Source organism: Myotis nattereri, assembly GCF_964212035.1.
Source record: "Myotis nattereri genome assembly, chromosome: 8".
Classification (NCBI taxonomy): Eukaryota; Metazoa; Chordata; class Mammalia; order Chiroptera; family Vespertilionidae; genus Myotis; species Myotis nattereri.
In genome coordinates this window covers 59,211,410-59,238,687 of record NC_138083.1, presented here as the reverse complement: position 1 = coordinate 59,238,687, position 27,278 = coordinate 59,211,410, and the positions used below count along the sequence as shown (strand labels likewise).

The following is a 27,278-nucleotide window of genomic DNA, read 5'->3' as shown; positions in this document are numbered from 1 at the left end:
GAAGGGAGAGAGGGAGGGAGAAAGAGAGAGAGACACATCTAGTGTTTGCCTCCTTCACATCCCGACCAGGGCCAGTGATCAAACCTGCAACCTAGGTACACATCCATGACCGGGAATTGAACCCTGGGCTCTATGGTAAGCAGGCCAACACTCTATCCACTGAGCAACACTGGCCTGGGCTCAAATTCTGCTTTTTAATAGCTCCCTGAATTTGTTTTTGAGAAATTACTTATTTCCAACCATGTGTGCTTTTGGAAGGGTAATAAAACCAGGTGACTGCTTTCCATTCTGGAAGTCAAAAACCAGCCCTCTCCCTATGCTGATACAGCCAGGGAGTTAGTGCCTGAATGAAGGTTGGCTAGTCAAATGCTCTACCCTGTGACTCGCATCTTGATCCAGTAATGTGAGGTTGGAAATAACAGATGGCATTTACTCATGTTGACTGAGCAGCACCAAATCAAACTGTTTTTGTCTTCCCAGCTTCCAAGCCCTCCAGTACTATCTCAAATCCTGCCTGTTTCCAAGATTGCTATCCAGACCTCTGTTAGGTCACCGAAGGAGGAATGCAGGAGGCCAAAATGGTGAGGGATTAAGAATTTATTCGATTATCCGCACACCAGGTGGCTGAGCTTGGAAGGGAGTCAGTGGCTTTTAAAGGACTTTTGGCGGGCTTTTTCTGGGCTGAGAATTCTCTGTGCATACCTGGAGGGGTGATAATGGAATGTGGTCCCAGCAAGTGAAATGTGGTCTCAGCAAAGGGAATGTCCATAGTGAAATTGCCTGAAAAGCCAGCTGGGGGGAGGGGGACGGGCAGGAATTGATTCAAATGCTCCATCAAACCTAACATCCTCCCTTCAACTATGAAAGCTTTCAATATCTTCCCAATAAATTACTTTCTCATAAATTAGCCATACTTGGTTTCTGTCACTTACTACTACACTGAGGATTTACCTCCATTTCTTTGAGTGTTTAGTAATGGAAAATCACTCAGTAAAATTGCAGAAAGGCGATTATTTTTCTGAGTCATATCTTTATGGAAACTGTTTTCCACTTCCCTGCATTTTTAGAACTGTTTTCTTGAAAAAGGATATTCTATTAATATTTATAATTAGATATCACACAAAGCAGATGCTAAATCTTATGCTATAGCTTTATGGGTACAATTACATAAAGAAGATTATATACTCTTTGGCATCATGTTCTCTGTGGGAGCTGTGGCACAAATGATATTCTCCTATTCTTTTTCTTTTTTTCTTTTTTTGAGTGGGGGGGGGGGGTATAGGCAAACAGTGATTGACCACGATTACTTTTAACTATTATCATTATCATCTTGAACATCAGTACTTAAGTGGCTAGAGGAGTTCAATGAATACTTGATTGACTTATTTTTCTCTTTGACCCACATCACAATTCACCCAGTCATACCCTTTATAGCTATTCTTACCCTGAGGCCACAAGGATTAAGTACTGTTTTCAGAGAACATAAAGATGAGGATCTCAGGCTCCATGAAAGAGCCAGGCTTCCAAAGGCACTTGGGGTGGGGAGTGGGAAGTTTACTGAGGTTGGAGAACAGGAGAGACAGATGTGTTTTTCTGATTACCCTTTGAATAATACAAACAGGAAGCGGTAGGATATATATTGTGCAATCTAAGCTGCACATTCAAGAACTATAGTGGTATAGATGGGGAAACTGAGGTTCTGAGCCATAATTGTTTGAAAGTAATGGCACAGGGGTTTTAACGAGGGCCCTTGACTCTTTCCACTACTCCGTCTCCTCTCTGGCGATTACTTCTGAAAAAATTCTACTAGGGCCCTGACCGGTTTGGCTCAGTGGGTAGAGTGCCGACCTGCGGACTGAAGGGTCCCAGGTTCGATTCCGGCCAAGGGCATGTACCTTGGTTGCGGGCACATCCCCAGTAGGAGATGTGCAGGAGGCAGCTGATCAATGTTTCTCTCACATTGATGTTTCTAACTCTCTATCTCTCTCCCTTCCGCTCTGTGAAAAATCAATAAAATATATTAAAAAAAATTCTACTGGGGACCTCGAGGATAACGAAGAGAGGACGTAGAAAGTGTGCGGAGCCCTACAGAAGGCCAGGGTAGGAGCAGGGCTGCCTCCTCCGAGGACGCTGCTCGGGGAACGGATGGGACACGCCCACTAACGGGTGGCCGCCTCCGGTTCCGTCCCCGGCCGGTGGGGCTTGCCTCTCAGTCGGGTGTGAGCGTCCCGGCCAGCGCCGAGGCTGAGCGGGCAGCACCCGCAGGCCAGGCCGAGGGCGCGCTCGGGAACACCGACGCCTCCCGCCCGCCGCGGCGCACGTGCGGGGCCGGGGCCGGGCCCGGGGCCGGGCTGGGGCTGCTGGGGCGGATGGAAGCGGCCAGCTCCCGGCGCCGCCGCCGCCCGCCCGCCAGCCCCGGTGGTTGGGCGGAGGAAGCGCGGGACTCCTCCCCGCCGTATTAACATGCACCCAGAGGCGGGTGGCCAGCCCAGCTCGCGGTGTCCCCGCGCTCAGTCTCTGCGCCAGAGGCGAGCGCTGCGCTCCCGTCGCCGCGATCCCGGGGACACGGCCTCTTCGACACCTGGAGCCCCGGTGAAGCGGCAGCGTCAGCGTCAGCATCCGTGGCAGGAGCGGCCGCAGCCGCCTCGGCTCCGCTCCCAAGTCCTTCCCCTCACCCCGCGGAGAGCCTGTCCCGACCCGGGACACCCCTTTCACCCTCCGTCCTCCGAAGCTGCCGGGACTGACAGACGGTCGCAGGGAGGACCGAGGGCCGGACTGCGAGCAGCGGCAAGGTAACGCCGGGCGGCGCCGGGGAGCCGGGGCGCGAACGGGTGGTGGCGGCCCCCGGAACCCAGGACATCGCCACGGCCACGGTCGTGGTGCGCTAGGTGTCTTGCCCGCTGCGAGGTTTCTGCGTCTCTCGCCAGCGTAGGGGCTGTGGGATGGGCTCCTGGCCACCCGCCCCCGCGGGGACCACTTGCCCTGGCCTGGGGCGCACCCCGGGCTCGGCCCCCTGAGGATCCCGGGAATCCGGGGCGGCGCGCCCCTCTCCAGACGCGCTGCCCTCGCCGCTCTCCCCGGGCCCGGGAAGGGATGGATTTCTAATTGCGACAGGGTCCTGGAAGGGGGAGGGGAGAAGAACCCCACTCCTGGGCATCTCCCCGAGCCAAATTCACACCCCTCCGGTCCCCAACCCCTAATGCACCTCGCAGGGGAGGAGGGGGCTGCTCACTGCAGGGGTTTCTCGACTCCTGAGTCGTTTCCAAAGCAAGTTGTTGCACTTGCTTTTTAGGTGACATTTTGGCATTGGTTGCGGAGCCTCCTCCGTGTGTGTGTGTGTGTATGCGCGCGCGCAAGAGAGAGAAAGCCAGAGAAACAGAGGCACAAAGAGAGACGGAGGCACCGGGTGAGATCGAGGTACAGCAACACACACACACACACACACACACACACACACACACACACACTGTACACACACACACTGTACACACACACACAGTACACACACCAGGGTCCTAGGAGGAGGCTACTGGAGAGTTCCTGGCGAATGGGGTGGCGAGCGATGAGACCCGGTATTCAGCGACTTGAATGAACGGGGTTGCAGTCCAGACCAAACGGGGACCTGTCCTCGTGGCCGGGAGAGATAACAAATTGCACTTTCATTGAGGGGCGGCTGCAGCTGCAGGAGGGACCTTCGCGGGCCCCGCGGGGATAAGACCCTGCATTCAGGACTGTGGCTGCTTCACTCTTCGGGCTAGGCGAGCTGCCCCTGCTTCCCGGGGTGGCAGTGAGTGGGAGGGGGGCATGGGGAGGGGCGGCCCACTGCTCGCTGCTCCGGTGTCCAAGACTTGGAATGCCTATGCCTGCGCACCAGTCTGTCCCCCGCTCCTGAGCTCGCTCCCTCCTGGCCAGTAGCGCTGCGGAATTGTCTGTCTGAGAAGAGGAAGGCTTTTGGAGGGGAACGCATTTGAGGTGGAGAGACCATCGGGACAGGGACCCCGGGGGTGAGATGTTCTTTCTTTTATGGACTCAGGAGAGACTGTACACGCTTGACAGTGTGAGTCTGGCTCCGGGGTGGGAGAGATCAATGCTCCCAGTCTCACCCGGGAATAACACGTGAAGTTAAGGAATTACACGATGAAAGAGGTAGAATAGAAGTGTCAATTAAAGACAGATCTTTAGCTTTGGTAGTCTTCACCAATGACTTTGTGAAGTGCTCATGGAACAATCTGAGTTGTAGTCAGACCCTGGGAGGAGGAATGTGTTTAGAACCAGGAAAGTGATTTTAGGACCGAATGCAAACACCAACCCATGTAAATTGTTACCAGAAAGGTGCTCACTGCCTTTTGACTGTTACTTATAGCAGGATTTTGTGGCAGGAAACAACTTTGCACTGGCCTAAGTTTGCAGATATAGCAATAGTCTTTTCCCTAACTTGAATGGAAATGACATGAAGGCAAGAGATGTTACAAGTATCCTAATTTACTCAATGTCAAAAGGATAAAGGTTTCTTTGCTTATATTTTTAAAAAGGAAATTCAAAGCCTTAAGGAAATATTGAATCTATCTATCTAAAGTATATGAAATTTAATATTTTGGATAGAAAAGATACCCTTGTTTCAGAAAATCATATGCTGTCATGACATAGGAAAGTTCATAGAAATTTGATGTCAATAGCCTTGTTATTCATTTCCTTAGGATTTATTATTTCAAAGTTTAAAGGTGCTGTAGGGAAGTCACTGCATTCAAATATTTCTAGTTCCAGATTTTAAATTCCCTGATTTTTAAAAATTGTCTCACTGAGGAGAAAGTATTAGTTTACTTTATATGAGGAAAACTTGGATGCATTTGCAAATATGGGGTATTTTTTAAAATTTACATGTGTTTATAAAACACAGGAAGAATTGTGTGTGCTTGGGGGGAATAATATATATGAGTTATCTTTATGGGATATTTTCATGATTTAGCATCTTTAATTTCTTCTTCAATATAAACTTTGTTCTGCCAGGATGAAAACCTTGGGAAACCATATCAGTGATTATTGAAATCAAGACTTTTCTCTCAAAATATTATGGAGCCCATAAAAAGAAATAGCCTAAAACTAACTGCTGTTCTACTTCCTAAGTCCTTTTAAGTACAAGTGCCTGATTGAATCACACTTGGAAATACAAATGACATGTACTTAGATTTAACTCCATTGGGTATATATGCCTTTGATTCATATAGCCATCTAGATTGATTTTTTAAAATATGAAATTAAAATTGGGAAGAGGGGAATTGAAGTTTTACTGTCTACTCATTTAGCATACTTAGTAGCATAGTAGTAGTTCAGCTACAACTTAATTGAGACATGTGCCATATTCCCTGAATAGAAACTTCTCCAGAAAAAGAAGAATTCAGCATTCTGATTTTGTATTTCAAGTACATAAAAAATAGTTAAGTTCTATCTAACCCTATATTTTTATAGTGAGATTTCTAGGATAGATTCAAATTCACATTATGGTGCCTTCTTGATCATTCCCATAAATTGTTCCGCCCTTTATCAGAGCAATTCTGCTCCATGCCAAAGGACCTGTTTCCTCTTAGGAAGCATTCAGTTGGGAGATTTTTATGAAGGTTTCATCGCTATAGAAACCACACCTGCCTTTCCATGCTTACTTTAAAGAAATGATGTACTTGTGAGTTCTTTTGATTCTTTTCTCTTTTTCCTTTGGCAATTATTTCCTCCTGCTAAAGGAGCACCATTGAACAGGAGGGCTGAAAGGATTTTGGAAAATTGAAACACTTTTCTCTAATCCTCACCTCCCACACTTAAATCTTATGCCTTATGTCTGTGGTATGTTGTTCTCTTTGCATATTTTTATTTTAAAACACAATCACAAGAAAGCTTTGCTTACATTCTAGAAACCTTTGTGCTGCTGAGACAGTTGGAAGTTCAAAAGCACCCCATGTCTTGGGCTGTCTCTTTTATTCCAGAAGATCTAAGGGCTTATAATTCTCTACTTTCAGAAACAGGGATACTTCCAGTGGTCCTCACATGTCTTCCTCCCCCCGCCCCACCCTTTTTTTTTTTTTTTTTTTTTAGCATTTGCAGTCTGTTATTATCCAGAGAAGGTGATTTTCTCTGGATGTGTGGTCCATCAGGAATTGCCAAAGATGTTGTTCCTAGGAAGGTAAAACATTCTTCAATCACAGAGGAGGATTTAGAGTTCATCTTCAATCATTTACTTTAACTTAATAAAACGTTCACTGACAACTCATTGTATGAGATACCATGTACAAGTTCCTTTTCTTCTAACACATACTATCTGACTTCTGCAAAATATATATTTTCTATATATAATATACCATTAATGCATAAAGCATTGTAGCATTTGTGTGTGTGTGTGTATGTATATGTGTATATATATATATATATATATATATATATATGCCACTTTTTTTTGTAACCCTGCAACACACAAACCTGCAGAGCAAAACATGGGACTGAGAACAGGAAAGTTGAGATGTGGCTATAGGGAGGCTAAAATGGTGACTGACTTCCCTTTGAGGTCCTTTCTTTCTTACTCCAATTGCACAGAGGTTGGTATTGCGTATGAGATGTGATGACCCATCAATTTTACTTCCTTCACTGTAGCAAATGGTAGGGGCCAGACAACCGGTATACGAGTGAGAAACTGGAGATATTCTCTGCCTTTATTGGCTTAAGATTTCTCCTGGTTGGTGTTGACTATTGTTTTCTCCTTCCTGTAGTAGTTGATGATGCCTGGATAAAAAGTGACATCCCACTTCAAAAGACACATCACATAAAGGAAGCCCTCTGGATAAAGAGCCACAGATCTTTGGCCCAGAATCGTGGGTGTTTTCTCGGGTAGTTGAGAACCAACGTAGCTAAGCTGTGGTTGACCCACGTGGGGTTGTTGTGAACTGGATATCAATGCTCTGGATCTGCTTCAAGACACAAACCCACAGTCCTGGTCATCGCCTGAAACTAAACTGCATTTTCATATTAACTTATCATAGTTCACTCACCTGTTGTCGTTGAGAATTTCTGGGTCTTCTCTCAATTTTTTCTTCTCAGATTTGTAAGCAGCAACACAAAAGCAAGCATGAAGAGTGTGATTTGGCAGTGTGTCAACTGCCTAGCCCTGCCAGGTCTCCTTAGCATTCAGCAAAGCAGAGGGCTTTGGAGGCCATGGATAAGCATTTAGGAGAGGAGGATTTGTGCTGGGACTTGCTCATCTCCCTGGTTTGTGCATCTCAGTTTGCAGCAGGAGGACTCAGAGACATTTATTTAAATGGCTCCCGTAGGCAGCTCTTCTCTCTCTCTCTCTCTCTCTCTCTCTCTCTCTCTCTCTCTCTCTCTCGGCACATTTCCAGCTGACACGATTTTGGCTAATTTGAAAACATCTGCTGCTAGAGTAACTTCCCTTTTCATTCTGCTACTGGAGAATGGCTATGAGTATATGATAGGAGGACAGGCATGAACCCTTACTCTAACCTCATGATTATAAACTTTCCCAGGGGACTTTTCCTTTTCTGGTTTCAATTTCAGTGGAAATGCAGTATGAAATGTATTTCTGGACTAGAAATTTTCCTGCTAGATATCACTGAGATTTCTTTATAAAACACATGCTGCAGTTTCAGAGGAAAATGGCATTTTGATCTTGTCTCAGACTTTGCAAACACTATCCTTTGATATGATTCATCACACTACTCTAGCAAAAAGACAAGGCACAGTTACTCCTAAAACATTCTTTTTCCAGAAAGGAACCCAGAAGGCAAAGGAACCGTTTTCATTTTTCTTTTGAACAGGGAGGCACTTTTCCAGTTGGGGCTAGGAATAGGCTGCAGAGGAACCTTGGGGCTGTCACACATTTCGAAGTTGATTGTGTGAACCCTGGCCTAGCCATTCAGATGAGACTTATTTGACTGTAGTTTCTATGCAACTGAATAAGATGTCTTTCCCCCACTCGCCCTGCCACACTGTTTCTCACATTATTTCTTCTTTCCTAAACCTCATCTGAAAAGTCAGTAAAGCCCGCCAGCTGAATGCAGTTTTAGTGCTCTATATATTTTGGTGTGATCCTTTTATAGTAAATAATGAGTTGATTTTTGTGATTATCCAATAGACTGCCTTCCCTGCTGAACTGTGCATTCCAGGAAAGCAAGAGCTAAATATAGCATGTTCACTAAATATCCCTGCCTAGCACAGCACCTGGCACTTAAGTAAACACTGATTGAGGGAATAAACAAGTGAGAGAATGGTGCAACTCTGTAAGGACTACAACTCCAAGGGTAGCATTACCTGGCTTTGCATGGCTCTCCTTGCAGTCTCCAACTCTTTGCGTTTAAGCATACTCTGGTAATACCTGGTAGACACAGGGCTGAAAAGAAAAGGATTAAAAAGCACAAAAAGATTCCTGTCCCTTCCTTTTTCCCTCCTTCTTACTCAATATAGTAATAGCTTCACCACTCCACTTGTCTGCACTTGAATGTATCCTTGCCTTTCAAGGCTTAGCTCAAGCTTCATTCCTGAACTTTACCTCGTAGGATTGAGTATTCCTTCCCGTGCCTCCACTGAATCTGCTACATATTTATATCTTGGTTTGTTTTTCATTTTTTGTTTATGAGACCATGAGTGCAAGGGATAACAGAGATAGGGGCTGGGATAGGGTTTGCATATGCAAGGGTTACAGCTGTTCATTGAGGAATGAAAGATGGCAGGGATGAGAGACAAATGGAGTGGGAAAGAGGGTGGTGGCTACAGCTGACTCTCTTCTTTGAGGCTGATTTCTGCATAGGTATTAGTTAGGGCCTCGGAGTGGTGGCTCTCATTCACAAGAGTTATTGGAACCTACCATTTAAAATTATATGGGATCATAGTCTTCTAGGTATTTCCACGATTTTTTTTTATACTCATTTCTGGCCAGGCATGTGACACATTCTAACCTATTCTATGCTTCAGATATTCTCTTTTAAGAATTCTAAGGGATCTAGATTACAGATATTAGATATTTGCCCTGAATATATTCATTCTAAGTATCAGCAAACAAAAAACAATGATAATATCTCCAGTAAATCATTAGTGTGGATAATAAAGAAGAACAAAACATAATTCAAATTCTTGGGAAATTTAACATTCAATGTAAAGGATTAGATTAAGATGCAACCTTAAGAAGTAATTTGGCCCAGCCGGCATGGCTCAGTGGTTGAGCATTGACCTATGAACCAGGAGGTCACAGTTTGTTCCTGATCAGGGCACATGCCTGAGTTTCAGGCTCAATCCCCAGTGGGGTTGTGCAGGAGGCAGCCAATCAATGATTCTCTCTCAGCATTGATGTTTCTATCTCTCCCTCTCTGAAATCAATAAAAATATTTTTAAAAAAGAAGTAATTTGTCAGAATGTGTTTAAAATAAAACTAAGTGCTCAAATATCTGGGACTAATCATACTTTTCTTCCTTATTTTTTTTATGGAGGGGCAGAGCTCCATAAAGAATGGGATCATTGTGTAATGCAGGGGTCCTCAAACTACGGCCTGTGGGCCACATGCAAATAAAAATATTGTATTTGTTCCCGTTTTGTTTTGTTTTTTACTTCCAAATAAGATATGTGCAGTGTGCATAGGAATTTCTTCATAGTTTTTTTAAAAACTATAGTCCGCCCTCCAATGGTCTGAGGGACAGTGAACTGGCCCACTGTTTAAACAGTTTGAGGACCCCTGGTGTAATGCTTCCCAAAGAGGAAGGTCTTAAGCTGGAATAGTATGGTTGGGTAAGGATTAAATGAAAGAAGGGTTGGCTTTTCTGAAGGCAGAGGTGGTTAACAAAGACATAGAGATGCACTGGTACTGGCACAAGAACAGGCATATAGATCAATGGAACAGAACAGAAACCCCAGAAATTGAACCGAGCCATTATGGTCAGTTAACATTTGGCAAAGGAGGCAAGCACATGCAGTGGAGTCAAGACAGTCTCTTCAGTGGGAAAATTGGACAGATACTTGCAAAAAAAACGAAACTAGACCACCATACACAAGAGTAAACTCAAAATGGATAAAAGACTTAAATATAATTTGTGAAACCATAAAAATCCTAGGAGAACCATAGGCAGCAAAATCTCAGACATCTCTCATAGCAATATGTTTACAGATACATCTCCTAAGGCAAAGAAAACGAAGGAGAAAATAAACAAATGGGACTACATCAAAACAAAAGGTTTCTGCTCAGCAAAAGAAAACAGTATCAAAATGAAAAGGGATTCCACTGTGGGAGAACATATTTGGCAATGATACATCTGAAAAGGGTTAATATCAAAATTATATAAGGAACTATACAACTTAATAAAAGGAAGACAAACAATCCAATTAAAAAATGGGCAACAGACCTAACTAGACTTCTCCAAAGTGGACATACAGAAGGCCAAAAGACATATGAAAAAATGCTCAAAGTCACTGATCATCAGAGAGATGCAAATTAAAACAATAATGAAGTATCACTTCAGATCTGTTAGAATGGTTATCAACAAAAAAATCAACAAATGACAAGTGCTGGCGAGGATGTGGAGAAAAGGGAACCCTCGTGCACTGCTGGTGGGAATGCAGACTGGTGCAGCCACTGTGGAGAACAGTATGGAGTTTCCTCAAAAAATTAAAAATGAAACTCCCATTTGACCCAGTAATCCCACTTCTAGGAATATATCTTAAGGGACCCGAAACACCAATCAGAAAGAATGTATGCACCCATATGTTCATAGCAGCATAATTTACAATAGCTAAGATCTGGAAACAACCCAAGTGCCCATCAGTAGATGAGTGGATAAAAAAGCTGTGGTACATTTACACCATGCAGCAGTAAAAAAGAAGGACCCCTTACCCTTTGAGACAGCATGGAGGGACATGGAGAGTATTAGGCTAAGTGAAATAAGCCAGTCAGAGAAAGATAAGTATCACATGATCTCACTCATATGTGGAATCTAATGAACAAAATAAACTTAAGAACAAAATAGATTCAGAGACATAGAAGCATGGAACAGACTGATGAATCTCAGAGAGAAGGCAGGGGAGGGTGGGTGCGTGGAAAGAGATTAACCAAAGAACTTGTATGCATAACCCATGGGCACAGACAATAGGTGGCAAAAGCCTGGGGCCAGGGGTGGAGGCGGGTTAGAAAAGGTCAATGGGGGAAATAAAGAGACATATGTAATACTTTCAACAATAAGATGAAAAAAAAAAAATAAAGACATATAGATGCAAACCAACTTGACATTTCCCTGGTTAGGAGGATGGTGTTCTGCTCTAGTTCCTACAGTGGTTGGCAAACTCATTAGTCAACAGAGCCAAATATCAACAGTACAACGATTGAAATTTCTTTTGAGAGCCAAATTTTTTAAACTTAAACTATATAGGTAGGTACATTGTTATTAACTTAATTAGGGTACTCCTAAGGCTTAGGAAGAGCCACACTCAAGGGGCCAAAGAGCCGCATGTGGCTCGCGAGCCACAGTTTGCCGACCACAGCTCTAGTGCATTTTAATTAGGGCTGGAGATGAATTTGATTAAGAAAGATGAATATAGACTGTGGAGGATTTAAATGACTATATAAGACTGTTCAGAGTGGATAGCAGAAGATTTTGAGTGGACAGTAACATGAACAAGTGGCCTCTCGAATTGATGGGAATAGATGAGTCTACTACTAGACTGGGACAGAGAGAAGCATTAGGAGGCTGTTGCACTAATTGAGGAATAAATGATGAGAACCAGGTCTAGGGAAGTAGGAATGGGAGAAAAGAAGACATGAAATATTTTGAAAAATTTTCAAATAATATTTGACTCTAGCTCTCCCATTTACTCTGTATCTGTGTTACAAACTATTTTTCAATTATTTATTATTAATTAAAAATTATTGTGAAATATTTCACTAACACCAAAAAATTAAATAACAATATAATAAGCACCACCTAGATTATGAAATAAGTATGAATTAAGTATGGATATTGTTAATATTCCCAAAGTACTCTCTCTCTAAGCATGTCTCCCCGCAGTGGTACCTATGCTGTATGCTGAATTTGTGTGTAACATTCCCATGCATTTCCTTATACTTTGCTATGTATGTATATGAACCTAAGCAAGATAGTCTCATTTTGCTTTATGCTGTTTTTAAACTCTGTGTAAATAGTAACATGCTTTTTGTAGTCTTCTTCCCCATGCTTTAATTGATTAGTGTTTTGTTCATTCATGTAGATTTTATTTATTCATTTTTACTGCTATATGGTATTCCATTGAATAATCTATCATGATTAAGGGCTCAATCTTCTATTGATAAACATTTAGGGTATTTTCCAGCAAGATTGCTTTGAAAATTCATATTATACTTCCTTGTGCTAACAAAGAGGACCCTTTCCTTAGCCTATCTCCTTTGGAGTGGAATTGTAGGAGGGTGGGATTTACATGCTCACATTTAGCAAATAATGCTAAATTACCCAAAAGGGGTTGTGCCTCTTTATACACCCATCAGTAATCTATAAGAGCTCCTCCCCGCCCCCCCATATCCTTGCCAACACTTGATGATACATTTTATTTTTTTGCCAATCTTATGGTTGTGATGTGATATCTCCTTGTAGTTTTAATATGTTCTTCCCTGACTGCTGGTAATGTTGACCTTTTTTCCTATCTTGGTTAGTATTCAGGTATCTGTGGAATGCTTAGTTATATATGCTGTCCACTTCTTTTTTTTTAAAATCCACTGATTTATTAGAGCCATGTATATATTCTAGATGCAAGAGTTTTTCTGTAATATGCACTTCTGTTATCTTCGCTGAACTGGTGGCTTGTCTTTTCATTTTTATGATGTCTTTGAGTGAAACGATTATTATTTTCGAAACTTTATTGTTCAAAGTATTACGTATGTCCCATTTTTAAAAAAATATGGAACGCTTCGTGAATTTGCACGTTATCTTCGCGCAGGGGCCATGATTTTTCTATATGCGCTGCCAAAGCAGGCATGAAAAGATTATTTTAAAAATTTAAAGATTGATACCTTTTTTTCTTATTTATTTATTGTAAGGTATAATTAACATATGTTATAAAAATGCATTTTTTATTCTTCTCTTTATGGTATAGGTAAGTTATCTTGTTTAAGAAATCTTTTCCAGTTCTGAAGTGATAAAAGGTATCATCCTTTCACAACTCATAAACTATTAAAGTTTTATTTTTGCATTTAGTTTTTCAAGACTTTCTTTTCAATGGTTATTTTATAAAGTCTTTAATTACATTGCAAAGTTGAGCAAAACACCTAACTTCCCTAGGTCTTAAATTTTTTTCCCATTTAGTTAGAGTTTAAAGTAGTTGTACCCTAAGAATTCTGCTGCAGCAGCTTCAAAACGTAATCATTTTATGCCTGGAATGTACAGAAGGCTTCTAATGGAACTTCTTGACTCCAGGGTCTCCTTCTGATTAAACTTGCACCTAGATTTACTTTTCTGAAGAACTGCCAAAGTCATTGTAAGACTCCTTAGACTTTGTCCTTAAAACTACAAGGGTAACAATCACATTCATTTTTACTCCTCTGTGTCCCGCGGATCCGAGCACGTACCTGGCCTCTGTTCGGCCTTCAAATGAACAATTGGACACATGTGTGAAGGCACAACTGGTTCCCTTTGTGGCTCAGTTGCATTTGTAATAGTCCCTTACATCAAACCTTTTCCCCACCATGACCACCCTGCTTGTCGGACTGTGCTTTTCTGGCCTCTCTTTCCTCTCCTTTTGTTTCTTTGTACTTCATGCATTTAAATTCTTGTCTATTTGAATTCCTAGGAAAAGAAGAATCAGCCCCCCTCCCCCCATGATCTTCTATACAGTTTGAGAATTTTATCATGAGCAAGGATTCATTTTAAAATAATTATTTCAAAGCCCTCTTTCTTTCAAGGCCCAGGCAAATCTCACCTCTCACATGAAGCTTTTATGACCACTCTACCCAGGATAAACTCTCCTCTGACTTCCAGTTACCTTTTTCTGGATCATTTACTTTATGGTTTACATTTTAAACATGTTATCTGAATATTCCTACGTTTTAAGCTCCTTTAAGGGATGCATTGGCTTTTGTTTCTCTCTTAGGCCTGAACCCCAGTAGGCAGCACAGTGGCTTTTCAATGTATAGCAGCTGCTTTATTTTCATTTTATTTTACTTTTTAAAAATATCTATCTTGTTGAAAGTATTTTGTATGTCCCATTTTTCCCCCAATGACCCCTTCTATCCTGCCCCTGCTCCCCCATCAGGCCTTCACCACCCAATTGTCTATGTCCATGGGTTATGCATATATGCATTCAAGTTCTTTGGTTGATCTCTTTCCACGCACCCACTCCTACCTTCCCTCTGAGATTAGACAGTCTGTTCCATGCTTCTATGTCTCTGGACCTATTTTGTTCAGATCAGTCTTTTTTGATGATGATTATTTTTTTTATTGGAGATGGCATAGGTTGAGTGGAAATTTGGAGTGTGAGGACACTGGAAGTAGTGACATTGCTAGAACATATAAGAGTTTGGAATAAAGAGCTAATTTGTAGTGAGAAAAATTGAGCTCTATTTAAGTCACGTTGATTTTTTGAGACAATATTGGGCATGTCTCTTCAGCAAATTGGGAAACAATAACCTGAGTTTTATGAAAAGATGAAGTTTGAGGTGTTGATTAGGGCATTGTCGGTTGGAAGGTGACCATCAGATTCATTATATGAGCAGTGTGTTTCAGGTAGGGATGTTACCCCTGTCTCTCCCTGCCCCCCTGTTCTGATTCTACTATTCAGTCATCTAGCTAGCTGGATGACTAGAAAGTTAATCTTTTTGAGCCCAGTTTTCTCATCTGAAAAAGGAGGATAATTAAACTTACATGTCAGAGTTTTTGAAAGGTTTACATTTTCCAACCTATGTGAAGTGTCTAGTTCAAAGGTGGGCTCGTGTTGGGCAATTAATAAAATGCCGTTATTAACAGTATGTTTCATCTGCAAGAACTAATCTGCCAACCATCTTTTTACATCAAAGTAGATCCAATTAAAGAATTAAACAATTTCTTGTCTAGTCATGAAGTATTTTTCTTCTCCTATTGAAAATTCCTATATCTTACTTATTTCACTTTTCTTTATTATGTGGTAACAGTGACAGCAATCCACGAAACAAATTCAATAATAGCAAGTATTTATTAAGCACTCTGTCCTTTGGGTTCTTGAAGGATACAACTTCCAGTATTTCCTGTAGGCTCCATGGGCTGCATTTCTAGGGAAAGAGACCCACAGCTCCTATAGCCCAGGCCTGACATGGCGCCATATGCTGTGAGGAGACTACAGGAGAAATCAGAGTCATGTATTTCTCCCCAAAGATTCAATTGTGAAACAATCAGTGCCTCTAAAGCAACATTTAAAATGGAAATTTAATTTAGTCTGGTCAGAATGAATATTTATTAAGGCAAGGTGAGATATGGGAAAAAATCCAGAGGCTAACAGGAAAGAAGCAGTTGTACTTGACCCTTAGGAGGAGCGTCTCATAATAGTCAAGGTGAGCCCAGAGGTGGATGTACATCGGCAGGTGGAACACACAAGACTTCTGATTGCATCCACCTTCTCTGCTCCATGTGGCTTATCTTCTGCCTTCATGTCATGTGCCTTCAGTCAGCTCACAGTTTCTTTCTTAGAAAGGGCTCAGCAGATGAAAACCAATACTAAATAGAATGAAAACTTTACTGATTGATAGGTGGGAAAATTCCATTTTTTTTCATTAAGGGAAAGATTTCTGGATATATATATATATATATATATATATATATATATGATTTGGGTCTTATAGGTTTTGTTATAGTAACACAATATTTCACATCTTGTGATTTAGGTTTTAAAACTCAATAGAACCAAATACAAAATAGTTTTTCTTTAGTTTTTATTCTTTCAGGAATTCCTTTTGGGTAGAAATGTTGGCACACATAAAATGGGTTGAGATGGTCCAAAGAGAGCTAATAAACTCACATGAAATCTGATTTAAATATTGGCAATGCTAATTTACCAATAGGGTATATTTCAAGGTTGCGTTGGTGGTATAGTGGTGAGCATAGCTGCCTTCCAATAGGGTATATTTCAAAGGTGTGCTTATAAACTGAATATTTTTAGACATCAAACAGAATTATCTCATAGAAATTGTCTTATCCCATGGTGGCTGGCTTCTAAATTTAAATGTCTAAATCTTTTTGACTCATTTCCTACAAGCAAAATAATACTACTCTAATGAAAAATTCAGTGCCCTATATCTATAAAAAAAGAAATCCTAAATTGTGACCAGGAATATACCTCACACCTTCTGCCAGAGAATTAGGCATCTCCTGCGTGACGCTCAGGCTCTAGCAGGTACCACCCCAGAGGTCTGGTTTCCCTTGATTCCGGACCTGAAACTGGTGAGAGAATGAGAGAGCCAAGGGATCTTATACACAGGCACCAATAACTGTCAAATATCTTTATTTATATAAACTACTTCTCTTTATTTAAATTTGAGTGAAGGAAGAAAAGTCTAGAATAGCTCAATTGTCCCCATTGTGTCCTGCATTGAGAACCAAAATGTGTAGTTTACTTATAAGTCAGTTGTCAGTAAGTTAGGAGTGATAGCTAGAACTGTATTCCTCTGTACTGAGGTCATTTTTGCCAGATATTTTTTTTATGTATTTTAGATCCTGAAGATGCCCACTGTTAGGTGATGGGAATTACCAATTCATTCATTCATTTATGCATGCATGCATCATCAACCAACAATTTATTAAATAACTAGTACAAGCCAGGTACTATTCTAGGTCCTTTTAATTCAGTCCTGAACAACAGCAAGGACAAAAGACAAAAGGCATGCCCTTGTGGAGTTCACATTCAAGTGGCAGGAAGCAGACAATTAACAATAAACATAATGCTTCTTTTAGAATGTTAGACAAGAATAACAGAAAAAAATAGAACCAGGCTAGAGGGGTTATTGAAGTATTTTTTTTTTTGATAGATTTCTGGCATAGAAGGAAATAGGATTTTTTTTAATTAAAAAAAAATTAGACCTTCACTTGAAATGTTCTAGCTTTAGGATTTGACAAACTCTAGGAGGGGTATGAATTATTTTCACTGCTGTGTCATTCTTTTATCCTTTCTGTTTTAACCACAGTCTATATATGCCTCAGATACAGTATCTACCTTATTGCAATGTAGCTACTTATGTTTTTTAATTTCCCACTTGACTCTGAACTGTAACATAAGACATGTTTCTTATAAATGTATGTCCCTGTAATAATAATTCTAATAATAATAATAGTAATTATATTTCTAATTGAATGCTTTCTCTGTTACTGAGTCCTATGTAGAAAGTGATATCATGCTTTACAGAATATGTTCTCAGACCACAGAAGTACCATGGGTAGAGCTGGTAATTGAACAGAGGTCTGTTAACACCAGGCTCTGTGCTCCCTGGGGACCTAACCCAGTGCCTGGCATTTGGTAGGCATCCAAGAAACGGTAGAGTGAAATGGAAATCAAGTAAGCTGCAGTATTGCAAAACTGATTGCTCTCAGAAATGTGTCTCCAGGTGCCTGCAAGATATACCCTCCTCTAGTTTTAAATTGTTTCACTTCACAGCCTGGCTGGCCCAGGAGGTGGTTATTTGGAAATTCTTGAAGTGACACGTCCCTTATTTTTCTTCAGTTCCTGCCTCCTGTTTCCATACATCTCATAGGTGGCGAACACAATAGGAACAGAATTACTGTTTACTTCTGCTAACATCACAACCCTGTAGTTTGAAGGTGAAGCTAATTTGTTCTATAACGTCTATTGTATTAATACCATATGATCTCACTTATAGGTGGAATCTAATGAACAAAATAAACTGAGGAACAAAGTAGGAACAGGGGTGTAGAAACATGGAACAGACTGACAGCTGTCAGAGGGGAGGCTGGAGGGGGACACTGGAGGAAAGAAGGTGAAGAGATTAGCCAAAGAACATATATGCATAACCCGTGGACACAGACAACATTGCGATGATGGCCAGAGGGAGCGGGGAGGGCCCTGCATGGAGGTGGGTGAATGAAGACATCTGGAATAGTGTCAATAATAAAAAAAAGAGAGATATTTCCATAGATTGTCTTTTACCTTGTGTTTTAGTAGTGCCTGCTTCAGCGGGCTCTCTTAGGATGCAGGCGTTGTGAAGGCATGGAGAACCAAGAGCATGTCTGGCTCCCCTCTGCTTTCCACCTGCCTCTGCCTACTTGTCAGAGAAGCTGTGTGTGGCAGAGGTGAATCTCTGTGGGAGCTTCTGGGGTGTGACCATCTGCTTGCTCTGATGAAAGTCAGCCCCTTCTTTCCAGGAAAGGATCTACAGGCCACAGGAGGAACTTCAGCTCTCTGCTTCCCCCTGAGCCATCTGTTTGAAAGGATAAATGAGCACATCCCTCAAAGACAAAGAAACACAAAGAACGGTGAAGTTTGCCATAAAGACACAAGCTAGGAACGCAGCACACCGGGCACATCTTGGGCGATGCGATAAGGGCTTTTATGGCCAAGCGGAAAAAGATGTTAAATCATCCTTCCAGTATTTCCCTGGAAGAATGTGCTCGCTGCCTCGGGATTCTTTGCAATTCAGCTGGAGAGAATTAAAAACTCCAGTCGGTTTACATAGACATGGATAAATCAACATTGCTCTATCCTTATCTCAAGAGCAAGGTGATTTCAATGGCCAGTAGAATGCCACTATATATTCTTCTAACTTTAATTTTTTAAGAAAAATGTAAGTTGAGTCTATAAGCATCCCTTCCTCAGATAAGTAAATATTGGTATGAGATGTGTGGCTTGTGTAAATTAACAGAAGCAGAAAGGAAGGTGGATACAAAACTGCTAGAATAGCGAGTGCCCATTATCAAGTCCTTGCTGTCCTTGTGTCACAGGCAACAAATCTTACATTTTCCTTCCTGTGTTTCCATAAAGATTATTGCCAATGCTTCTGTTTTCTTCTGAATTATTTTACATTCCTGACTCAAATTTGAATGTGTAATTGACAAAGGACATAAACTTTGTGAAAATTCTAGACTGGTTCTAGTAATAGTAATACATATACTAATAGCAACAGGTTAATCTGTTGAAGACAGGGAACCTTATGTCTGGAGGCTTGGCCCTTTTTTAATCTACAAGGTCCCCACATTGAAATCCAAATTCAATAAGTTTATATTAGACAAATCTTAAAGTTAATTTCTATAAGCATGTATGGAATATATATGAGTCAAAACATTTTATTATAATTTCTATAACTGAAATTGAGTAGTTCACATTACACAGTTTAAGTATAAGATGTAAGGCTAACTAATATTTTTAAAGATATTTTGTTCTATCTGTTTGGAATTTTGCCCCCTCCCTATTTGCAACTTCTTTTCGCACGACTGTTATTTTTTTCATTAATGCCACTCTTGACCACCATTTATAAAGTAGTTCAACCTGTCCCCATTGTTTGCTTCCTCAGCACCCCGGTTGGCACAGAGCTTCTTAAAAATATTGTTGAAGCCGAAACCGGTTTGGCTCAGTGGATAGAGCGTCGGCCTGCGGACTGAAAGGTCCCAGGTTCGATTCCGGTCAATGGCATGTACCTGGGTTGCGGGCATATCCCCAGTGGGAGATGTGCAGGAGGCAGCTGATCGATGTTTCTCTCTCATCGATGTTTCTAACTCTCTATCTCTCTCCCTTCCTCTCTGTAAAAAATCAATAAAATATATATTTAAAAAAAATATTGTTGAATATTGGTTCTTAATATTTGCCCAAAGAATGAAAGTAAGGTAACAAAGCACTCAGTAATCTAAAATTCTGGCTTATAATAATAGGGCATGTTCGAACAGAACGTTTAAATACATTTTAGTTGAAGAAGTTGTGCTTAAAGCTTTGGTCTTAAGTCTGGGTTCTATGAATATGTCGGCTCCTCATTAAGTGCTTGGACCATCAGTAGAAATGGCATCATCCTCATTTCAGTGAACTTAGTGAGAAAGAAGGAACAGAATAGGCTTCAATCCACTGAGGGTAGCAGGGTGATGGGGGATTACAGGGCACTGTGGTAGGTCTGAGCAGGGTACTCAACTCAGCGGGAGAGGGTCTGGGATGGTTTCTCGGAGGATGGAATGAGTGATGTCAAAGAAATGTCAGTGGTGGGAAGGAAGTGTGCAGTGGTTCTTCCTGAGCTTTTTAAGTCCATTCCTATGAGTCTCCTCCTCTGTGGGTTGCCAGCAGCAGTACTCTGTGGCGTGTAATGTGCACCTCTCTCAGGGTCTCAGTTTACCCAGGAGTCAGTTGACAGGTTGACCATGTGATTTTGAGGTTTTCCTAAAATACTAATATTCTGTGAGCTGTAATCTCAGGTGAGAGTTGTTACATGGAAGTGGCAGTGAAATACCCACTGGAGTTGAATGCCTTTATAAACTGTAGGACTGTAATGATAAGCGGGGGATCCGCAATTAAATTTTGAAACACTGGGAAGTCTGTGAAGGAAGGTTGGCATATTTCATGTAAACTAGGTTAAGCAGAAAGTGTAACAAAGGAAGCCAAAGATGAACTGCATTTCTTGGGGGGACTTTGGGATACACTCTTAGAGAGGGTGGCTGATGAAAGTGATGAAGAGAAAAATGAATGGGGAGAATGGAGATAACAAGGTGGGATTAGTGGGTAAGTGATTGATCATTTGGAGAAAGCATGAGAGATTTTAAATAGTTGCCTTGAGTTGAAAATCTTGGAATAAAAAAACCAAATTAATCCATCAGCAGGCAGTCAGGCTTCAAGTCATCACAGCGCTCTCTCTCTCTCTCTCTCTCTCTCTCTCTCTCTCTCTCTCAAATGAATAAATAAAGGTTGTGAACACCTTTAAGGAATGTGGGTTAAAATACGATAGACAAAATGATTTTCAAAGGAGGCAAATTAATGCAGGACCTATTAGACAATAGCATCAATCTAGTACTTAAATAACATTTATTGATGCTTTCTTTGCCATGTACTATGTTTGATACTAAGGCACAAAGGACCAGCATAGAAAAAAAAAGGCAATATGTTGTAGAAATTGCACATGAGATATGGGTAGAACCTGGGGGATGTGTAAATCTTCTAAAGAAAGTTGTGTAAGCTTTTAGTTGTTTTTCTAAAGGGACAGCCCATTATTTTGACGACAGAATGTAATGCTACGAAAAAGAAATACATCTTTTAAAAAATACTTATTAGAGAAATTGGTAAACAAAATTAAGATCATTCCATCATAATATGTTACATTAGTTATTATTAATTGACCAATTATTTAGTAATTCTGAAAAATACATAGAGCTCTAACATTATTCCCACCTTGAGGGGTTTTACTTGGCTAGTATGTTGCAAGGGACTTAATGATTTTCCCTACCTCTAAAGTTGCATTAAAAATCATTGCCGCCCTGGATGGTTTGGCTGGATAAAGCGTTGGCCTGCAGACCAAAGGGTCCAGGCTCGATTCCAGTCAGGGGCATGTACCTTGGTTGCAGGCTCATCTCTGCTCCCTGGCCCAGGTCCTGGTTGGGGTGTGTGCAGGAGGCAACCAGTCAATGTGTTTCTCTCACATCAACATTTCTCTCTATCTTTTCCTCTCTCTTCCACTATCTCTAAAAATCAATGGAAAAAATGCCTTCGGGTGAGGATTAAAAAAAAAGCATTGCCAATATTTCAGTCAGTCAATATTCCTTATACAATTTCAGAAATGAACCTGCCCATTTGTCTTGTCATTCCTCAGTAACTTTATTGGATTGCCTCTCGGTTGCTTTATGGTTGTTTTAGAAAAAATATTTTTTTTCTAAGTCCTAATAGCATGGATGCAGAAAACCAAAGTATTCCTCCTATTGTTAGATCTATCCTTTGTTTCCTAAAGATAAAGTAAAACTTCTATGATAGTTTATGAATTATTGATATTACCTAAATCCTTTATTGGCATAAATAGGACTTTGATTGAGCAGGAGCTGTAAGTAAAGTGATTTTTAAAAAATATATATATTTTTTATTGATTTCAGTGAGGAAGGGAGAGAGAGAGAGAGAGAGAGAGAGAGAGAGAGAGAGAGAGAGAGAGGATGAGAGAATCATTGATCAGCTGCCTCCTGCTCGCCCCAGATTGGGGATGGAACCTGCAACCAGGGCTTGTGCCCTGACCTGAAATCAAGCCATAACCTCCTGGTTCATAGGTCAATGCTCAACCACTGAGCCATGCTGGCTGGGCTAAGTAAAGCATTTTAATTAAACATAACCACTAGAAGACCCATGAAGAATTTAAATCCATAGGTTTAAAGAGAGAAGCCAGTTCCCCTTCAGAAAGATACCTCGTTGAACCCAAAAACGAATTGTCATCCTTTAACTTCACATCCATATGTATCAGCAACTCTCAACCATGCGTAGACATTGGAATCATCCAGAAAACTTACAAAATATATGATCTCAGGCTCCATCCTAAACTCCATCTCTAGGGCAGTTTCAGGTATGAGCATTTACAATGCTTGTCACATAATTCTAGGGCATATGGTTCTAGGTATAAGAACTGATGACCCTTAGACGTGGTTCTCAAAGTCTGGTCTTAGTGCCAGCAGCATTGCATTATCTGGGAACTTCTCAGAAATGAATATTCTCGGGCCCTATTCAGACGTACTGAATGAGAAACTCAGGGAGTGGCACTCAGAAATCATTGTTTTAACAAGCTCTCTAGGTGATTGTGATGGATGCTAAAGAATCAGAACCATTGGCCTTTAGATCCCTACCTCCACTAGGTATGCATGTCTCTGCCTGCAGGTCCCACTCAGCTGTGTCTGGGAATTGGCTTTTGCATAGAGGAAAAAACATAGAAGGTCACTGCTTGAAATGGGATCATTACCAGAGTCTTCCTTACGTGTGGCCATGTTTGTGCACTTTCTAGACCACTTCTCTGGGAACTCTCCACCCTACCTTCTTCCGGGGATGTTTCTCTGAGCTTTTGACTGTCCCCTTTGTTACCTAAATCATCTTGCATACTTTGAGCTTCTTTGCTGGTCATTCTGGCCACCTTTCCTGCAGTCTTCTGGTTTCTAACCATCTAACTCATCTAATTTCTGTTATCTGCCTGTAAGAGTTTTGAGCCCCTGCGCCCTGAGCTGTTCATGCATCCATAGCCTTTCCTCACCTCTCCTGGTCCCATGCCTTGTGACGTGCTGCTACCTTGCTTTGGTGCTATGAATGTGTTGGGAGATGGAAGTGACATGAAGAATTTATAAAGTAGGCAGCTTTCATCTCTCTAGAATTACTTTTTTGTTTAGGGTGTTTTTATTACTGTCATTAAAGAGTTGTGAGTTTGTAGAACATCTGGAGCAGTTGCATTTAAATATATAAAAACCTCTTTCCAGAGTTAAATTATAGGTGCAGCCAATCCCCCTAGATGATTATTGATTTCTGCTACCTCAGACAGGGCATAACATTCACATTGGAGAGATATGTAGAGGGGTGTCTCTGATACAAAGCAGCAGAGGAAGATGCTGTTGTATAGGAACTTAATGCTTTCAAAGTGAAGAACAGGCTTCAATTCATAAAATAGAGAATAGAATGGAGAAGACTTTATGAAAGACATACATTTTGGGTTGAGCTTTAAAGGAGTACTTTCATAGCCAGGCTCAAGTGTGTGAGTAAGCAAATGAGCTAAACATGTGTAGAGAGCAGTCATTACTTTGTGAGGGTGGAACATACAGTGTGCGGCCGAACACAGAGCGTAGCGAAGCTTTGGGACATAAATTAAAGAGTTTGATTTTATTCATTATGCAGCAAAGAATAACAGATTTTTTTAAAAAGCTGGACTATCACTCTAGAGCCCATCAGATTTTGATACTAGCTTATTCTTGAAGTGACTGAAGAAGGAATATATGAGAGCCAATTAGGGGTTTATGTCCCCAAATCTCTAACATGTAAAATGCTTCAAGGTTTCAGTGATGAGCTTATGGAATAAATGGTGAAAGTGATGAAGAATATTCTTGCTGTCATCTTTCAGAATAGGTACGTACTTGCTGTGACAGAAATGTAAGCTCTATAGAGGCTGCTATATTTACAGTGACTAGAACAATGTCAAGTTCATAAATATTAGGTTAACAAGTGAATTAGGAATTTCTATATGTGACTCCATCACTATATGTACCGTACCATTTCCATCCAACCTCTTAAAAAACAAAGTATTCCAGGAAGAACTAAGTGGTCTTTACAAGTTTGGTTTTGGTAATTGATTTCAACAAGTTTTGAACATTTTATGTTACCAGTTGATTATTAGGTTAAAAAAAAATGGTTCTCAAGAGCAAACTTAAATTAGGTACAATTATACTATGCTGGGTTAGTAATCCTATTGTGCTGGTTCCCAGAGAGCTTTCGTCCATTTCTGGCACCTTATTACAGGTGAATTCACTGAGGCCTGGGGAACATAAATGACAGGCCGAATTATCCAACCAGTGAGGGTCTGAAGCCCCGATGGGGAGTTGACTTCTAATATGCAGTCCAGTATTATTTCCATTGAATAATGCTGCATGCCCTTTGATTTTAAAGTCAAATCTTAGCTTGAACTGTATGAGAAAAAAAACTTCATCTGGCTCTGCTAAATTCCCAGAGGGAGAAGCCACCTTCTGTGGCTGCTGAAAAATTTAAATCCTAGGATGCCAGAACTCAGTAAAGGAGAGGAAATTGACTGTGTTATAGTTAAAGAACTCGGTGTTTAAAAAGACATAAGTAGACACTTATACATTTGATTAACTTCTTGTAGGCTTGTTTTTGAGCATTGACAGACTGGACTTTTTCTAAGCTAGCAGGCCCAGAGATTTCTTTAGTTTATTATTATTATAAATCCTCATCTGAGGATATTTTTCTATTGATTTTTAGAGAGAGTGGAAGAGAGAGGGAAAGACAGAGAGAAACACATCGATTGGTTGCCTCCTGCACCCACCCCTACTTGGGAGATGCCTGCAACCCAGGTACGTGTCCTTGATTGGAATTGAACCCAATACTCTTCAGTCTACAGGCCAAGGCTCTGTCCACTGAGCCAAACCGACTAGGGCAGTAGGCCCAGAGATTTATAGAATTATAAGAATATCCTCTAGAAAAGACATAAGGGATTGCTACCTAAGACCTGTATTTCCAGGTTGGAAAAAGATCCCAGAGAGATTAAGGAACATGTCCAATAGTTTTCTAACCTATTAATGATTGTATTGAAACTAGAAAACAGAACCCCTAATTTCTTAATTTGGGAGAAGTGAATATTACTTTTCAGGTATAAAATGCACACCCTTAAAGGAAATTTGGGGGCTTAAGGTGATGCATTTTTAAAACATTTTAACTATTTTATGTCTATTTATGATATGAAACATAACAATTCAACAAATACCAAGAACATGCCATCCATTTTCAGATAGAAGGTCATTACCAGTCATGAAATGTTCCAAATGCTCTCAGCTTCCTAACTTCAGTGCCTTCCTTCCTCCACAGTAAACTACTCTCCTGACCTTTACTTTGCTGTCATACTATCTCTGTTCTTTATTCTTTTTCCATTATGTGCATCATACCTAAAAATCTATTCTTTATTTTGCTTGCTTTTAAGCTTTACTAAAATGGCAGCAAAATGTTAGTATTATTCTTCTACTTGCTATTTTCATTTTAACAATATGGATTGAAGATCCATTATGCTGATGTAGATAGTTAACATATTTTCAGTGTTGTATGAATTCCAGTTTTTGACTCTTCCACAATTCATTCATCCATTCTCTTACTTTTGTATATTTAGATGCTTGATGGTCAATTTTGTTTGTTTTACTGTTATCCACCAGGCTGACATATACATTCTTATGGATGTCTCTCGATAAGTATGTGTAAGAGGCTGGGCTATGCAGATGCCAGCTTTTCAAGATAATGACTAGCTGTTTTGCAAGGTGTCTGTGCCAATTTGGACTCCCACAAATGGTAAATAAAACTCCCTAAAGTCCTAAATGCTTGCCAGTACTGTCACCAGCCTACTTAATTTTTGTCAACTTCGTGGGTGGATAGTAGCATTCAAAGGTTATATATATATATATATATATATATATATATATATATATGATTGATCTCAGAGAGTAAGGGAGAGGGAGAGAGAGATAGAAACATCAATGATGAAAGAGAATCATTGCTTGGCTGCCTTCTGCATGCCTCATACTGGGAATGGAGCCTGCAACCTGGGCATGTGCCCTGACTGGGAATTGAACCGTGACCTCCTGGTTCATAGGTTGACGCTCAACCACTGAGCCATGCTGGTCGCGCTTAAATGTTATTTTTATTGTGATTTGGGGTCCAGTATTTTTCTGTAAGAAATACATGTACAATATTACAAGAGGATGCAAAATTAAGACATATATTCACTTTAGACAAACTGAGCAAGAAAAACACAACACATTTAGATGAAGAAAGTATGATTTTTATTAGAGGATAGGTATTTTCACACATTCAGAGTGATGGTTGTTAATGTATTCAGCAATAACACCTCCATGCTTGTTAATATTTAATGATAATCTTGAATTAATTAAATGAATAAGTTGAATTTATTCATAGTTATTTATATTATCATGCTGTTTTTAACTCATTCTGGACTAGAATATACTGAGATGGGAACTATATTAAATATACATGCTATACACACACACCTTATGTATACATTATATATTTGTATAAATGAGTTAGGTTAAAATCATATATTGCCCTAAATAGATTACATTGTCAAGTTTATAGACGTAGTAACACTGTAACTCTTAGGGCTCCATTGAGATTGTCACAATTGAATCTTTTAAAAATGCTTTTAGATCCTTGGTTGAAATGTGCCCTGGCTATGCTTAGTATGTGACACTTAGTGACTAGTTATGTGACACAGATTCTTCTGGCTCATATTATATGTTGGTTTCTGCCCCAGTGGGATCTGATATAGTAACACCAATTTCTTATTTTTATATTGTGGTAAAATTAATATGGTGCTACCCACCATATATATGGTGGTGCCCACCTCCATCCTCTACTGAAACAAACAAGAGCACTTTGCTGTAATAACTTGTTACCAAAAATAGATGAATGCACTCAGAGAAGTGGAACATCTTTTGGTAAAGAGCCAGTTCAATGAGATTTAATGAATATCTCCCTCTATGATCACAGATCTGCACAGTTTACATGCAGGTTTGACAGAAAAGATCACCTTTTTATTATGAAGTTATTTTGTAATGAGATACTGAACA

General features: G+C 40.5%; 1 protein-coding gene across 1 annotated transcript in view; it reads left to right on the top strand.

Annotated features, from left to right (window-relative positions):
* Nucleotides 1-2,353: 2,353 nt before the first annotated feature.
* DLGAP1 (DLG associated protein 1) overlaps nucleotides 2,354-27,278 on the top strand; it is a gene marked incomplete at its 5' end in the record, with an annotated part of 616,937 nt that continues 592,012 nt past the window's right edge. The window contains one exon of the mRNA XM_081097398.1: nucleotides 2,354-2,792. The remainder of the gene's footprint in view (nucleotides 2,793-27,278) is intronic.